At 39.8% G+C, this 17,619-nt stretch overlaps 1 long non-coding RNA gene across 1 annotated transcript in view; it reads left to right on the forward strand.

The window, feature by feature from the left end:
* LOC147343278 (uncharacterized) overlaps positions 1 to 13,237 on the forward strand; it is a 31,338-nt gene extending 18,101 nt beyond the window's left edge. Inside the window, exons 1-2 of the long non-coding RNA XR_015156604.1 lie at positions 1 to 10,606; positions 11,810 to 13,237. The exon at positions 1 to 10,606 is cut by the window's left edge and continues 18,101 nt beyond it. This is a non-coding gene — a long non-coding RNA (uncharacterized LOC147343278). The remainder of the gene's footprint in view (positions 10,607 to 11,809) is intronic.
* The last annotated feature ends 4,382 nt before the right edge of the window (positions 13,238 to 17,619 follow it).

Here is a 17,619-nt window from a genome sequence, read left to right on the forward strand (position 1 = left end):
GAAGCACAAGCTGGAATCAAGATTGCTGGGAGAAATACCAATAACCTCAGATACACAGATGACACCACCCTTATGGAAGAAAGAGAAGAACTAAAGAGCCTCCTGAAAAAAAGTGAAAGAGGACAGTGAAAAAGCTGGCTTAAAACTCATTCAGAAACTAAAATCATGGCATCTGGTCCCGTCACTTCATGGCAAATAGATGGGGAAACAGCGACAGACTTTCTTTTTTGGCCTCCAAAATCACTGCAGGTGGTGACTGCAGCCATGAAATTAAAAGACACTTGCTCCTTGGAAGGAAAGCTATGACCAACCTAGACAGCATATTCAAAAGCAGAGACATTATTTTGCCAACAAAGGTTCATCTAGTCAAAGCTATGGTTTTTCCAATAGTCCTGTATGGATGTGAGAGTTGGACTATAAAGAAAGCTGAGTGCCGTAGAACTGATTCATTTGAACTGTGGTGTTGGTGGAGAGTCTTGAGAGTCCCTTGGACTGCAAGGAGATCCAACCAGTCAGTCCTAAAGGAAATCAGTTTTGCATATTCATTGGAAGGACTGATGCTGAAGCTGAAACTCCAATACTTTGGCCACCTGATGCTAAGAATGGACTCTTTGGAAAAGATCCTGATGCTGGGAAAGACTGAAGGCGGGAAGAGAAGGGGAGGACAGAGGATGAGAGATGGTTGGATGGCATCACCAACTTGATGGACATGAGTTTGAGCAAGCTCTGGGAGTTGGTGATGGACAGGGAAGCCTAGCATGCTGCAGTCCATGGGATCGCAAAGAGTCAGACATGACTGCGCAACTGAATTGAACTGAAATGATTCAAAGTGCCCTGGAAAGTTTTCCTATTGCATTTATAGCAGCAATAAACTTACTACACATGAGAGGGCAAGATTATGGAGTAGAAGGACTTGAGTTCACTTCCTCTTTTGAGGACACCAGAATCACTGAATAACTATTATTAAAAAAAGACTGCAATGGCAACCCAGTCCAGTACTCTTGCCTGGCAAACCCCATGGACGGAGGAGCCTGGTAGGCTGCAGTCCATGGGGTCGCTAGGAGTCAGACACGACTGAGCGACTTCACTTTCACTTTTCACTTTCATGCATTGGAGAAGGAAATGGCAACCCACTCCAGTGTTCTTGCCTGGAGAATCCTGGGGATGGGGGACCCTGGTGGGCTGCCGTCTCTGGGGTCACACAGAGTCAGACACAACTGAAGCGACTTAGCAGCAGCAGCAGCAGTCTATCAACAAAAATATTTTGCATCCAAAGACATAAAGAAGAAACTCAATTAGATAGTTGGAGGGGTGCATCTGTGATATAATCAAGTCCCGCACTACTTGGGTGGCTGGCCCACAGACTGGAGAATAATTAAATGGCAGATATTCTCCCTCAGGAGTGAGAATTCTGAGCCTGTTGTCAGGGTCCTCAGCCTGAGGAACTGGCATTCAATAGAGGAGTGCCCAGACCATTTGGTTTGATGGCCAAACAGGGTTGGAGTGCGGGAACTGCACAGGAGTGTGGTAAAACAGAAACTCTACTTTTGTGGAGGGTTCACACAAGGACTTAAATGCACCAGGACCCATGACAAAAGGACTGACTTTATAGGAGCCTGGTCAGACCTACTTGCTGGTCTTGGAGGGTCTCCTGGTGGGTAGGGGTGGCTCTGGCTCACTGTGGGGACAAGGACACTGGTAGTGGAAATATTCACCAGCATGAGCTCCCCTGGAGGCTGTCAGTTTGGTACCAAGACCTGGCCCCACTCAACAGTCTTCAGTGTCCAGTGCTGGAATGCCTCAGGCTAAACAACCAACAAGGTGGGGACATAGACCCATCCATCAGCAACTAGGCTATCTAAAGTCACCCTGAGCCCACAGCCACTTATAAACACACCCCTTCACATGGCTCTACCCACCAGAGGGACAAGACCTTGCTCTCTTCACCAGTGGGCAGACACTAGTCCTTCCTACCAGAAAGCCTGCAGAAGCTTTTTAACTAGCTTCAACCACCAGGGGGCAGACAGAAGCAAGAAAACTATGATCTGGCAGCCTGCACATGAGTTCAAGTAGGCTCTGGGAGTTGGTGATGGATAGGGAAGCCTGGCATGCTGTGGTCCATGGGGTCGCAAAGAGTTGGAAATGACTGAGTGACTGAACTGAACTGAACTGAGAAGCCTACAGACTAAGTCACCAAAGGTAGATCAGAACCTACCCTGGGACCAGCTGATCCCTGGCCCTTGCGACAAGAGAGGAGTGCATTGCTGGGACACATAGGACATCCCCTACAGAGGGCCACGTCTCCCAGGTTGAGAAATATAACTAACTTTCCACATACATAAAAATAAAAATAGAAATTTAGATAAAATGTGACGGCAGAAGAATATGTTCCAGAAGAAGGAACAAGATAAAACTCAAGAACAGTAACTATGTGAAGTGGAGTTAGGCAATTTACATGAGAAAGACTTCAGAGTAATGATTATAAAGATGATCTAAGAACTTGGGAAAAGAATGGATGCACAGAGTGAGAAGTTACAAGAATTTTTAAAAACAAAGAGTCATAAAATATAAAGAACAACCAAATGGAGTTGAAGAGTAAAATAATTGAAATGAAAAATACACTAGAAGGATTCAATAGCAGAATAAATGAGGCAGAAGAACTTACAGTGAATTGGAAGAGAGTAGCGGAAATCACTGCCATGGAACAAAATAAAGGAAAAAGAATGAAAACAGTTTAATAGACCTCTGAAACAACATCAGATACACCAACATTGGCATTATGGGGTCCCAGAAGGAGGAGAGAGAGAAAGAGAGAGAGAGACAGAGAAGGCCTGAGAAGATTTATGGAGAGATAATAGCAGAAAACTTCCCTAAAATGAAAACAAGAGTCACCCAAGTCCAGGAGGCACAGAGTCCCACACAGGACAAACTGAAGGAGCAACACAATGAGACACAGAATAATCAAAGTGACAAAAATTAAAGATAGAGAAAATTAAAAACAATAAGAGAAATGCAACAAATAAAATACAAGGGAATCCTCATAGACTGTCAGCTGATTTCTCATCAGAAACTGCAGGCCAGAAAGGAGTGGCAGGATATATTTAAAATGATTAAAGGGAAAAACCTACAAACAAGAAAACCCTACCCAGCAACATTCTCATTCAGATTTGATGAAGAAATCAATTGGTTTCCAGACAAGCAGAAGATGAGAAGTCAGTCCCATGAGACAAGCTTTGCAACAAATGCTACAGAAACTTCTCTAAGTGGAAAAGAAAAAGCCAGAAGAAGAAGCAAGAAAATAACAAAATGGGGAAGTTTACTGGTAAAGGCAAACATATAGCAAAGATGGGAAATCATCTATACACATATGATATCTAACCCAGTAATTGTGAGAGGAGGAGAGTACAAATGCAGGGTATTTGAAACACATTTCAATACACACAAAAAGAAAAGGGAATCCAAACATAATACTAAAGATAGTCATCAAGAGAACTAGAGAAGAGAACAAAAGAGAAAGGGAAGAAAAAAGACCTACAAAAACAAATCCAAAACAATTAAGAAAATAACAATAGAAATATACATATTGATAATCACCTTAAATGTAATAGATTAAGTGCCCCAACCAAAAGACACAGATTGGTTGAATGGATACAAAAACAAGACTTGTATGCATGCTGTCCACAAGAGATCCACTACAGATCTAGGGACACATAGAGAGTGAAAGTGAGAGGATGGAAAATTATTCCATGTAAATCAAAATCAAAAGAAAGCTAGAGTAGCAATACTCAAAGCAGACAAAGGACTTTAAAATAAAGACTGTTACAAGAGACAAAGAAGGTACTATGTAATCATCAAGGGATCAGTCCAAGAAGAAGATATAACAATTGTAACAATATGTGCACCCAATTGGAGAAGGCAATGGCAACCCACTCCAGTATTCTTGCCTGGAGAGTCTCATGCACAGAAGAGCCTGGTGGGCTGCCGTCTATGGGGTCACACAGAGTTGGACATAACTTAAGCGACTTAGCAGGAGCAGCAGCATGCACCCAACAGAGAAGCATTTCAATAAGACAATTGTTAACAAGACAGAAAAAGAGAAATCAACAGTAACACAACAGTGGGGGATTTTAACAGCTCGCTTATATCAATCGACAGATCATCCAGACAGCAAATCAATAAGGAAACACAGGCCTTAAATGACACATTAGACCAGACGGACTTAACTGATACATATATATGTGTGTATATATATAATCATTTCATCTGAAAGTAGCAGAATACACATTCTTCTCAAGTGTATATGAAACATTCTTACATGCTGGGATTGATCACATGCCAGGATTGATCACATTCTGGACCATGAGGTGAATCTCAGTAAACTGAAGACAATTAGAATCATATCAAGCATCTTTTTCAGTCACAACCCTGTGAGATCAGAAATAAGCTACATGAGCTTCCCTGTAGCTCAGGAGTAAAGAATCCACCTGCCAATACAAGAGACATGGGTTTGATCCCTGGTCTAGGGAAATCCCACGTGCCCTGTAGTAAATAAGACTGAGGGCCACAACTACCTGAGCTTGCATTGCAGAGCCCACAGGCAGCCACTGAGCCCTCGTGCCACAACTACTGCAGCCCACATACCCTAGAGCCCGTGCCCTGCAACAGAGAACCACCATGGTGAGAAGCCCATGTATCACGACTAGAGAGCAGCCTCCACTCACCCAACTAGAGAAAAGCCCACGCAGCAATGAAGACCCAGAACAGCCACAAATAAATAAATAGTAAAAAAGAAATAAACTAAAGAACTGCAAAAACTTCAAACATATGGAGGCTAAACAATATGATAATAAACGACCAATGGATCACTCAAGAAATCAAAGGGGAAGTAAAGAAATACCTAGACACAAATGAAAATTAAAACACAAGATCAAAACCCCATGGGACACAGCAAAAGCCGTTCTAGAAGGGAAGTTTATTAACAATACAACCATACCCCAGGAAACAAGAAAAATCTCAAACATACATCCTAACCTTACACCTAAAGCAATCAGAGAAAGAAGAATAAACAAAGCACGAAGTTAGTAGAAGGAAAGAAACCATAAATACCAGAGCAGAAATAAATGAAATAGAAACTAAGAAAACAATAGAAAGGAGCAATGAAAGCAAAAACTGGTTCTTTGTAAAGGTAAACCAAGTTAGAACCTTTAGCCAGACTCATCAAGAAAAGAAGTGAGAGGGCCTAAATCAATAACATTAGAAATGCAAAAGGAAAAGTTACAACTGACACCACATAAAGGAGCATGAATACTACTACAAGCAACTGTATGCCAATACAACGGACAATCTGGAAGAAATGAGCAAATTCTTAGAAAGACAGAGTCTCCCAAGATGGAACCAGGAAGAAATAGAAAATATGAGCAGACCAATTACAAATACTGAAACTGAATCAGTAATTTAAAAACTCCATCAAATGAAAGCCCAGGACCAGATGACTTCACAAGTGAATTCTGCAAAATATTTAGAGAGGTGTTAACACTTTTGCTTCTGAATACATTCCCCAAAATTGCAGAGAAAGGAACACTTTCAAACTCCTTTTATGAGGTCACCATCACCCTGATATTAATACCAGAAAAAGATACCACAGAAAAATAAAATTACAAGCCCATATAACTGATTAATGGGGGCTTCCGTGGTGGCCCAGTGGAAAAGAACCTGCCTGCCAATGCAGGAGAAGTGGATTTGATCCCTGGGTCAGGAAGATCCCCTGGAGAAGGAAACGGCAGCCCACTCTAGTATTCTTGCCTGAGAAATCCCATGGACAGAGGATCCTGGTGGGCTACAGTCCACGGGGTCACAGAAGTCATGGGGACATGACTTAGAGACTAAAAAGCAACCACATAACTGATGAACATAGATGCAAAAATCCTCAACAAAATACTAGCACATCAAATCCAGCAATACATTAAAAGGACCATGTACCACGATCAAGTGAGATTTATCCCAAGGATGCAAGGATTTTTCAATATTTACAAATCAAACAATGACTGGTCACCACATCAACAAACTGAAGAAGGAAAACCATATGATCATCTCAATAGACACAGAAAAAAGCTTTTGACAAAATCAACAACCATTTATGATGGAAACTATCTGGAAAGTGGACACAGAGGAAACCTACGTGAACATAGTAAAGGCCATATACAACCAACCCACTGCAAACATTACTCTCAGTGGTGAAAAACTGAAAGCATTTTCTCTCAGATCAGGAATAAGACAAGGATGTCCACTCTCATGAGTATTATTCAACATAGTTTTGGAAGTCCTCACCACAGGAATTGGGAAAAAAAAAAAATCCAAATTGGAAAAGAAGTAAAATTGTTACTGTTTGCAGATGACATAATACTCTACATAGAAAATCCTAAAAATGCTGCCAGAAAACTACTAAAGCTCATCAGTAAATTTGAAAAAGTCTCAAGGCTTCCCTGGTAACTCAGATAGTAAAGAATCTATCTGCCTGCAATGCAGGAGACCTGGGTTTGATCCCTGGGTTGGGAAGATCCCCTAGAGAAGGGAATGCCAACCCACTCCAGTGTTCTTGCCTGGAAAATCCCATGGACAGAGGATCCTGGTGGGCTACAGTCCATGGGGTCACAAAGGTTGCACAGGACTGAGTGACTAGCACACACACACAGGGTACAAAAAAAAAAAAATCAGTACACAGAAATCTGTTGCATTTCTATACAGTAACAACCAGAGGTCAGAAAGAGAAATTAAGGAAAGAATTTCATTTACCATCACATCAAAAAGAATAAAACACATCAGAATAAACCTACCTAAGGAGACAAAAGACCTATATTCTGAAAAGTGTAAGACACTGCTGAAAGAACAAAGATGACACACACAGATGAGAAGATATAACCTGTGCTTGGATTGAAAGAATCAATATTGTCAAAATGAGTTTACTACCAAGGCAATCTACAGATTCAATGTAATCCCTATCAAATTACCAATGGCATTTTCCTCAAAACTATAACAAAAATGAAGGAAACACAAAAGACCCCAAATAGCCAAAGAATCTTGAGAAAAAAGAACAGAGGTGGAGAAATCAGGCTCCCTGGGTTCAGACTATATTATAAAGTTATAGTAACCAAGACAATATGGGACTGGCACAAAACAGACACATAACTCCATGAAATAGAATAGGGAGCCTAGGAATAAACCCACATAATTATGGTCAATTTGTCTACAACAAAGGAGGCAAGACTATGCAATGGAGAAAAGATGGTTTCTTTAATAAGTGATATTGGGAAAACTGGACAGCTATATGTAAAAGAACGAAATCACAACATTCTCCTACACCATATAAAAAATGAACTCAAAATCAATTAAAGGCCTAATGTAATACCAGAAACCATAACACTTCTAGAGGGAAACATAGGCAGTACACTTTCACATAAATTGTAGCAATGCATTTTTGGATCAGTCTCCTAAAGCAAAGGAAAACAAAGCAAAAATAAAGAAATGGGACCTAATTAAATTTAAACTCACAGCAAAGGAAACCATGAACAAAATGAAAAGACAACTTACAGAACTGAAGAAAATATTTGCAAAGGATGCGACTGACAAAGGATTAATCTCCAAAACATACAAAGAGCTATGCAGCTGAATATAAAAAAAAAACCCAAAACAAATCACCCAGTCAAAAAATGGGTGTATTTAAATAGATGTTTCTCCAAAGACACCATATAGATGGCCAAAAGGCACATGAAAAGATGCCCCACATTGTCAATTATTAGAGAAATACAAATCAAAACTATAAAGAGGTCTCAGTTCACACCCGTCAGAGTGGTGTACAAACAACAAATGCTGGAGAGAATGTGGAGAAGAGGGAACCCTCCTACAATGTTGGTGGGAATGTAAATCGGTACAGCCACTATGGAAACAATATGCGCATTCCCTAACAAACTAACAGTAGAGCTACTCTATTATCCTGCAATTCACCCCTGGGCATATATCCAGAGAAAACCATTATGTGAAAATATATGCTTACTCCAGTGTTCATTGCAGCACTGTTTACAATAGCCAAGATAAGGAAGCAGCCTAATTGTCTGAATGGATAAGGGAGATGTGGTGTGTGTGTATATATATATATTTAATGGTATAGTACTCAAACATGAAAAATAATGAAATAATGCCTTTTGGAGCAACATAGATATACCTAGAGATTATCATATTAAGTTGCATAAGGCAGAAAAATATAGGATATTGCTTATATATGAAATCTAATAAAAGTGATACAAATGGACCTATATACAAAACAGAAACAGATTCACAGATACAGAAAACAAGCTTATGGTTACCAAAGGAGAAAGCTGTGGGGAGTCAGAAATTAGGAGTTTGGGATTAACATATACATACTACTATGTAGAAAAAAATAACCAATCTACTGTATAGGACAGGGAACTATACTCAACATTTGATAATAACCCATAAGGGAAAAGAATCTGAAAAAAGATATACTTGTACGTATAAATGAATCAATTTACTGTACACCTGAAACTAATACAACTTTGTAAATCACTATATTTTAATTAAAAACAGTAAAAAAAATTTAAAAAAATCTTTTATTTTTGTATTTCAAAAGCATTGTCACCATAAAGTATGGTTTTTACCCATGGAGTAAAAAAAAGAAATTCTAAGATAATTTTTAAGCTAGCCATAATTTATAAATAAGAACCACTGAATGTGAAGTTAGTTTTATAACTCTCATTCTCGTTATTTTTAAATATAGATATAAAGGAATGGCCACTTCAGTTTTCATTCCAATCCCAAACAAAGGCAATGCCAAAGAATGCTCAAGCTACTGCACAATTGCACTCATCTCACATGCTAGTAAAGTAATGCTCAAAATTCTCCAAGCCAGGCTTCAGCAATACGTGAACCGTGAACTTCCTGATGTTCAAGCTGGTTTTAGAAAAGGCAGAGGAACCAGAGATTAAATTGCCAACATCCGCTGGATCATGGAAAAAGCAAGAGAGTTCCAGAAAAACATCTATTTCTGCTTTATTGACTATGCCAAAGCCTTTGACCATGTGGATCACAATCAACTGTGGAAAATTCTGAAAGAGATGGGAATACCAGACCACCTGACCTGCCTCTTGAGAAACCTGTATGCAGGTCAGGAAGCAACAGTTAGAACTGGACATGGAACAACAGACTGGTTCCAAATAGGAAAAGGAGTACGTCAAGGCTGTATATTGTCACCCTGCTTATTTAACTTATATGCAGAGTACATCATGAGAAATGCTGGACTGGAAGAAACACAAGTGGGAATCAAGATTGCCAGGAGAAATATCAATAACCTCAGAAATGCAGATGACACCACCCTTATGGCAGAAAGTGAAGAGGAACTAAAAAGCCTCTTGATGAAAGTGAAAGAGGAGAGTGAAAAAGTTGGCTTAAAGCTCAACATTCAGAAAACGAAGATCATGGCATCCGGTCCCACCACTTCATGGGAAATAGATGGGGAAACAGTGGGAACAGTGTCAGACTTTCTTTTGGGGGGCTCAAAAATCACTGCAGATGGTGACTGCAGCCATGAAATTAAAAGACGCTTAATCCTTGGAAGGAAAGTTATGACCAACCTAGATAGCATATTCAAAAGCAGAGACATTACTTCACCTACAAAGGTCCGTCTAGTCAAGGCTATGGTTTTTCCTGTGGTCATGTATGGATGTGAGAGTTGGACTGTGAAGAAGGCTGAGCGCCAAAGAATTGATGCTTTTGAACTGTGGTGTTGGAGAAGACTCTTGAGAGTCCCTTGGACTGCAAGGAGATCCAACCAGTCCATTCTGAAGGAGATCAGCCCTGGGATTTCTTTGGAAGGAATGATGCTAAAGCTGAAACTCCAGTACTTTGGCCACCTCATGTGAAGAGTTGACTCATTGGAAAAGATTCTGATGCTGGGAGGGACTGGGGGCAGGAGGAGAAGGGGACGACAGAGGATGAGATGGCTGGATGGCATCACTGACTCGATGGACGTGAGTCTGAGCGAACTCCGGGAGTTGGTGATGGACAGGGAGGCCTGGGGTGCTGTGAATCATGGGGTCGCAAAGAGTCGGATAGGACTGAGCGACTGAACTGACTGAACTGAACTGAGAATTGCTAAATTCTGTACCTGTGAGTTGATACAGATGCTGAGTAATCATATTTGGTCTGGTGATATTTTGCCATAATTGAAGAAAGCTGTGGATGGGAATTAAGAAATAAGACAGAGGCTGAAATAAACACATTCAGTTGGGTTGCTCTAATGGAACAGAATTCTGGTGAAGCCCTGTAAGACAAAGTGACCTCTTGGCCCGCCACTGAAATCATCTGAAGATGAGAACATGCTTATCCAACGTGTATTTGGACTTTGGGTGTGTGGTTCAAGACTCATCTGCTCAGTTGTCTTACTTTCTGGGAGAACTGAAGAGTTCGGTCAAACAATTTATCTACAAGTTACATAATTTTGTACATACAAAATAGGAACTTGAAGTCCCACTTCTCAGAATAATAGCAAAATTCTATGAATAAGAAGACAAAATTAGCACATAATACTATTATGGTAAGAAATGGAATATAAAAATGATTTGATTTGCTTTAAAAGCTTACTAACCATTTCTTAGTTAGAAATACTAACTACTTTTATTTGATTACTTTTATTTTATTGACTACTTTTATTTAGTTAGGGAATCATAAAATGACCTGAAAAAAATAATATTCCACTGCAGAAAAGAATCCTAATTTCTTGAGGAGAGTTCACTATCCATTTTAAAATGAATAAGAGTCAAGGCTTTTTATTTTCTAAGTAGTCAAATATAAACACAAATGAATAAAATTCCCTTCAAAGCTAGCTGCAGAGAAGGCAATGGCACCCCACTCCAGTACTCTTGCCTGGAAAATCCCATGGATGGAGGAGTCTGCAGTCCATGGGGTTGCTAAGAGTTGGACAGGACTGAGCGACTTCACTTTCACTTTTCACTTTCATGCACTGGAGAAGGAAATAGCAACCCACTCCAGTGTTCTTGCCTAGAGAATCCCAGGGTCGGTAGAGCCTGGTGGGCTGCCATCTAAGGGGTCGCATAGAGTCGGACATGACTGAAGCGACTTAGCAGCAGCAGCAAAGCTAGCTGAAAACAAGTTTGTGCAGTTTACAACACATTTTCATGTGAATACGCTTTTCTAGTAAGATCTCTTACTGTTCACACTTGAAAAAATTATGCATACTGCAAAGAGCAATGCATTCCATCCCTACAGCCCCAGACGGTGGAGGGAGGCTAAGGAAGCTGGTCTAGGCACATGGTGTGGTTTCCCAGGTGCCATTCAAGATGGACTGTCAGGGCCCTGGCACCTCACTGGCCGCCCTCCTTCATAGCAACCTTGGTGGGAATATGCAACAACACATGGCCTCAAGACCTTTGGGGACTTTCTCTTTTGGTGTAGAAAAGATGCCCAGGACATTTATAGCCCAACTCAGCTATCACAGTCTGTAAATGACTCTCAATTTGTTCTAGAAATTATATCACATACATCTCCCACCAATTTTTCACTTGGTCTCTGGTGGGGTGCAAAGTAAAACTAAATGTCTTGTTATAGGAACACCACTGCCCCAATACAGAGAATAATGAGGAAGGCCAGCTCTGCTGTGATGACGGACTAAAATCATGATAGAGGGCTAACTGTTTATAAAATGAAGTCAGGCAGCCACTGTTGTGAGCAAATTCCTTAAAATCAATCTCTTTCTCTCTCTTTCTGTGGGGAACTGTAGAAAATTCTTAAAGAGATGGGAATACCAGACCACCTTACCTGCCTCCTGAGAAATCTGTCGGTGGGTCAAGAAGCAACAGTTAGAACTGGACATGGAACAACAGACTGGTTGCTAATTGGGAAAGGAGTATGTCAAGGCTGTATACTGTCACCCTGCTTACTTGACTTATATGCAGAGTACATCATGTGAAATGCCGGGCTGGATGAAACACAAGCTGGAATCAAGATTGCCAGGAGAAATATCAATAACCTCAGAAATGCACCACACTTACGGCAGAAACCAAAGAAGAACTGAAGAGTCTCTTGATGAAAGTGAAAGAGGAGGATGAAAAAGCTGGCTTAAAACTCAACATTCAAAAAATGAAGATTATGGCATCCAGTTCCATCACTTCATGGGAAATAGATGGGGAAACAGTGGAAACAGTGACAAACTTTCGTTTCTGGCACTCCAAAATCACTGCAGATGGTGACTGCAGCCATGAAATTAAGATGCTTGCTCCTTGGAAGAAAAGCTATGACAAACCTAGACAACACATTAAAAGACAGAGACATTACTTTGCCGACAAAGGCCCACCTAGTCAAAGCAATGGTTTTTCCAGTAGTCACGTATGGAGGTGAGAGTTGGACAATAAAGAGAGCTGAGCGCCAAAGAATTGATGCTTTTGAACTGTGCTGTTGGAGAAGACTCTTGAGAGTCCCTTGGACTGCAAGGAGATCCAACTTGTCCATACTAAAGGAAATCAGTTTTGAATATTCATTGGAAGGACTGATGCTGAAGCTGAAACTCCAATACTTTGGCCACCTGATGCTAAGAACTGACTCTTTGGAAAAGACCCTGATGCTGGGAAAGACTGAAGGCGGGACGAGAAGGGGACGACAGAGGATGAGATGGTTGGATGAACATGAGTTTGAGTAAACTCTGGGAGTTGGTGATGTACAGGGAAGCCTGGCATGCTTCAGTCCATGGGGTTACAAAGAGTCAGACACGACTGAGAGACTGAACTGAACTGATGATGGCAAACCTCTACTGTGAAAGTAAGGGTCCTGCAAGGGGAACTCAGGGGCCCACCTGAACTCTGCTTTTGCACATGGAAACTCATGTCCTATAACCAAACCCTTCACACTTTTTCTTGAAATAGTTTCCTGCTGTCTTCCTTTCTGGTGTATTTCCACAGCCCTAAAACCTATTCTAAAGAGAAGGTGCTAATAAGCTATCTAGTCACAATAATTTGATATAACAGGATTATACATCACCAGAATTATAAAAATAAAAGTCAGAAATCCAATGTATAATTAAAGTACACTGTTAGTTTCTTTTATGCTTGAAAATAAAAACTGAGCTAATGATTGACTCCTTAAGATGAAGCACATTAAATGCTTTATAAGCCTACTCTGAGAACAAATATTAAAGGAAAGTAATTTCTCACCACTTATGAGTCTCTGTCAGTGAGTTCTCCTCTGCTTTTTGGTCAATTTTAGCTGAAAATGCAAGAAAAGAAATAGATGAGATATGATAAATGGTTATAACCATCTTAAAATAGATCAAATAATATGAAATATATTTCAATACATTAATGCTAATGCACTCCACCAAAAGTTTATTTTTAAAAAAATTTATTGGAATATACTTATAGAATTTTATTTAAAATCTATGAATAGATATGATTGAATAGGTTATATTTAATTTTCATTAAGTTAATACTACTTTCTAAGTAATTTCTTTAAATTAGTCACATTAACCTGAGAAAATAAAATACCAGATAACTTGATATTCACATCAAATTTGTCTGTCGATGATTTTAATACCAATAATTAGTTGAAAACAATTCTCTCAAACAGAGGTCTGAAAACCAAGTAAAAACCTAAATAGAAAAGATATGTAATGATCTTTACCAGTGCTCTCCACATCAGATTGCAATTGAGTAGATCCAGAGCTGACTTCTATGCAGACATAGGATAAAATACTAATACTTTCTCCTAACTTCAAGCGATGACGTGACAGTGCACCCACTGATTTGCTACTAGATTTGTCTCGAAATAAAGAAAGGTAGCTGGACATAAACCCAAAGATCAAATTTGGGAAAGGGATTACATCACTATTTTAAAATTGTTTAAAATAACACAGAAACTCCCATCACATAAAGTGTGTATGGCAATGACTTTCACTGGCCAGTAAGCATTCTAGGAATTTATGTATTACTTTATATACATACACACATATTTGGTACAGAAGTTTAAAATATACTTCCACTTCTTACAATGCTTTTAATAATATTTTTAGTCTATTCCCCTAGATCTCAAAATGTAGTTGTGACCCGCTAAATTCATTTCATTCTTCACTAATTATCTGTGACACACAGTTTGAAAATCACTGAGCTACTGGACAAAAAAATGAAAACAATCAAAGAAAAAAACCACCCTGGAGCTAGTGAAAGAAGTTGTCTTTTCATAATCATTTCCTTTGGGGGCATACTTGCAGCCATTTGGAAAAATTAAAAGACAGAAAGGAGCAGGGAAAAATGATTATAAATATTGGAACTGGGCATTAAATCAAACCTGTAGCCACTTGGGAAATGTCAGTGACTGCATCACAACTTAAAACAGTTGCCAGCTTGGGCTGCTGTTGCACAATCTCAAGACTGTTTATTTGAAGGTCTGGACACATCTGCAAAGCCACCACGGAGTGTTATGCAGGCTCTCTACAAGACTGCCTGAATTTAACAGCAATCCTGGGAGATGGTAGCAGAGGTATGTTTTCCCTTTCCCTTCTGGTTTTTTAGACTGCTTACATAAAGCTACAGGTCAATCATTAGCCATATTAAGAAACAGGATAGATGTTCCATGACTTCACTTTGAAAAGTCTCCAATGTTAACCTATTTACTTACAAAATCTGCTTTGGGCTGCTGTATGAAATGGTTCATTTCCAGAAGTAGTTCTAGAACCACAGAAAAGTTTAAGAGAAAACAACAAAGCAACACAATGCATAACACTTTCAGGAAGGACGTTCTTCCAACTGCCCTTGCGTCATTTTTTCCTTTTGTAAAATATAGAATTTAAGAATGAGAAAGGATGAAATTTTTTGGACTATTCTAGATGCACCAAGTAAATTATTTATGAAATTTAAAACACCCTAGAATGAGATTCCAGTGATGTGTATTCTATTCTGATTCTGCCTCTGAAATTAGCTTTGTAATCTTAGTCTTCCCTGGTGGCTCAGATGGTAAAGAGCCTCCTTGCAATGCAGGAGAAAGAAAGTGAAAGTCGCTCAGTCATGTCTGACTCTGATTCTCCAGTCAGAATCCTGGAGTGAGTAGCCGTTTCCTTCTCTAGGGAATCTTCCCAACCCAGGGTTTGAACCCAGATCTCCCACACTGCAGGTGGATTTTTTACCTGCTGAGCCCCCAAGGAAGCCCTGGGTTTAATCCCTGGGTCGGGAAGATCCCCTGGAGAAGGAGATGGCAACCCACTCCAGTATTCTTGCCTGGAAAATCCCAGGGACAGAGGAGCCTGGTGGGCTATAGTCCAAGGGGTCGCAAAGAGTCGGACACGACTGAGTGACTCACACACACAGAATCTTAGGCATATAAATTAATCTGTTAACATATACAAAATATTTAGCATAGTGCCCCCAATAATTAGTAGGGGCTACATAAATATTCTTTGAAAATGTTGGATTTCAAGCTCTTGAAATCCTAAAGTGATACAGTACATAATAATGTTTAACTGAATACACCAACTGCTATTGTATCATGCTTCAACATTATGTGCAGATAAAGAAAACAGACACCTAACAGCTTTTTACATAATATAAGCCCCTAACTAGTTGTGAGTGGAATGAAGTGAGTTTCAGTTATTCATAATGATTCCTTGTGATGTATCTAAAACAGCTTTGGCTTCATTGTATGAGCAAGTTTTACTGAATAAACACTGCAGTTCAATGTGGCAGATAAAACAGCTTTGGCTTCATTGTATGAGCAAGTTTTACTGAATAAACACTGCAGTTCAATGTGGCAGAAGAATGATTCTTACTAAAGGAAGAAAACAAAAATAGGCTCTCTGTCCAAACCTAATAGCCATATTACAACCATAAAACCAAATTGGGATAGCAGGGAATACTTTAAATTACTCTGTTTTCCATTTTTTAAAACATGATTTTGAAGCTAAAAGGAGTTGTTTTCTCAGCTGTAATCAGCTTTGATAAAGTCCTATGAGAGACGATTCTCTTTTGTGGGGCAATCTTAGAAATAAAAAACTTGGGACATCCCTGTTGGTCCAGTGGTTAAGAATCCACCCTGCAATGAAGGGACGTGGGTTCAATCCTTGGTCAGGGAACTAAGATCCCACAGGCCACAACTAAGACCCAATGCAACCAAAAAAAAAAAAAAAAAAAGAAATAAAAAATTTTCTGGAAACTTGGGGTGCATTTCAGATTTCTGGAGACATTGAGCTACCATTTCCCAACACACTGCTTGCAGAAAAACACCATCCACATTTTGTTATCACAATCTTTTAGGCATACTTATGATGTTAACTTGGGCTTCCCAAGTGATGTGAGTGGTAAAGAACCTGCTTGCCAATGCAGGGCACATAAGAGACATGGGTTCGGTCCCTAGAGGAGGGCATGGCAACTCAGTCCAGTATTCTTGCCTGGAGAATCCCACAGAGAGAGGATCCTGGTGGACTATAGTCCATAGGGTCACAAAGACTCTAACATGACTGAAGTGACTTAGCATGCACAGACAAGATGTTAATTTAGTGACAAATGCTGTATGTGTTTCTTTAGTTTGTGAGGATGAAACCAACCAAACTAAAATAAAATGTTACTAAGGTAGTAAAAATTAAGGTATTTTTTTAGATAACTCTGCCATTCATTTAGGGAGCACTCAAATTAATTACATGCAGTGACCAAAATCTTAGACCAACTGTGTTTTTTATTAGGTTGCTGCTGCTGCTGCTAAGTTGCTTCAGTTGTGTTAGACTCTGTGCGACCCCATAGGTGGCAGCCCACTAGGCTTCTCTGTCCCTGGGATTCTCCAGGCAAGAATAATGGAATGGGTTGCCATTTCCTTCTCCAACGCATGCATGCATGCTAAGTCACTTCAGTTGTGTCCGACTCTGTGAGACCCTATGGACAGCAGACCACCAGGCTCCTCTGTCCATGGGATTCTCTAGGCAAGAATACTGGAGTGGATAATTGCAGTTTCAGACCACGAATTTTAAATTATTATAACTAGGCTCAAATACATCTTTATTAATCAAAATAGGAACCATTATAATCAACACATTTTTGCCAACGAGAAATAAGTTTGTTTATTCCTAAGGCATAAAAATCTATGCTTTGGGATTTGATGAACTCTTGGAAAGCATTTTCTGAATCCTGCTGGTTGTGGAAGCATATTCCCTGCAAAAAGTTGTCAAGGTGCTTGAAGAAGTGAAAGTTGGTTGGCGAAATGTCAGGTGAATACAGCAGGTGAGGCAAAACTTCAGAGCTCAATTTATTCAACCTTTGAAGCATTGGTTGTACAACGTGTGGTCAGGAATTGTCATGGAGAAGAATTAGGCCCTTTCTGTGGACCAATTCCAGCTGTAGGCATTGCAGTTTTCGGAGAGTCTCATTAAATTGCTGAGCATACTTCTCAGATGTAATGGTTTTGCCAGGATTCAAAAAGCTGTAGTGGATCAGACTGGTTCAGTTCAGTTCAGTCACTCAGTTGTGTCTGACTCTTTGTAACCCCATGGACTGCAGCATGCCAGGCCTCCCTGTCCATCACCAACTCCTGGAGTTTACTCAAACTCACGTCCATCGAGTT

The sequence above is a fragment of the Bos grunniens genome, chromosome 28, assembly GCF_055505025.1.
Source record: "Bos grunniens cultivar Pamir isolate PY7600 chromosome 28, Bosgru_T2T1.0, whole genome shotgun sequence".
In the NCBI taxonomy this organism is placed as follows: Eukaryota; Metazoa; Chordata; class Mammalia; order Artiodactyla; family Bovidae; genus Bos; species Bos grunniens.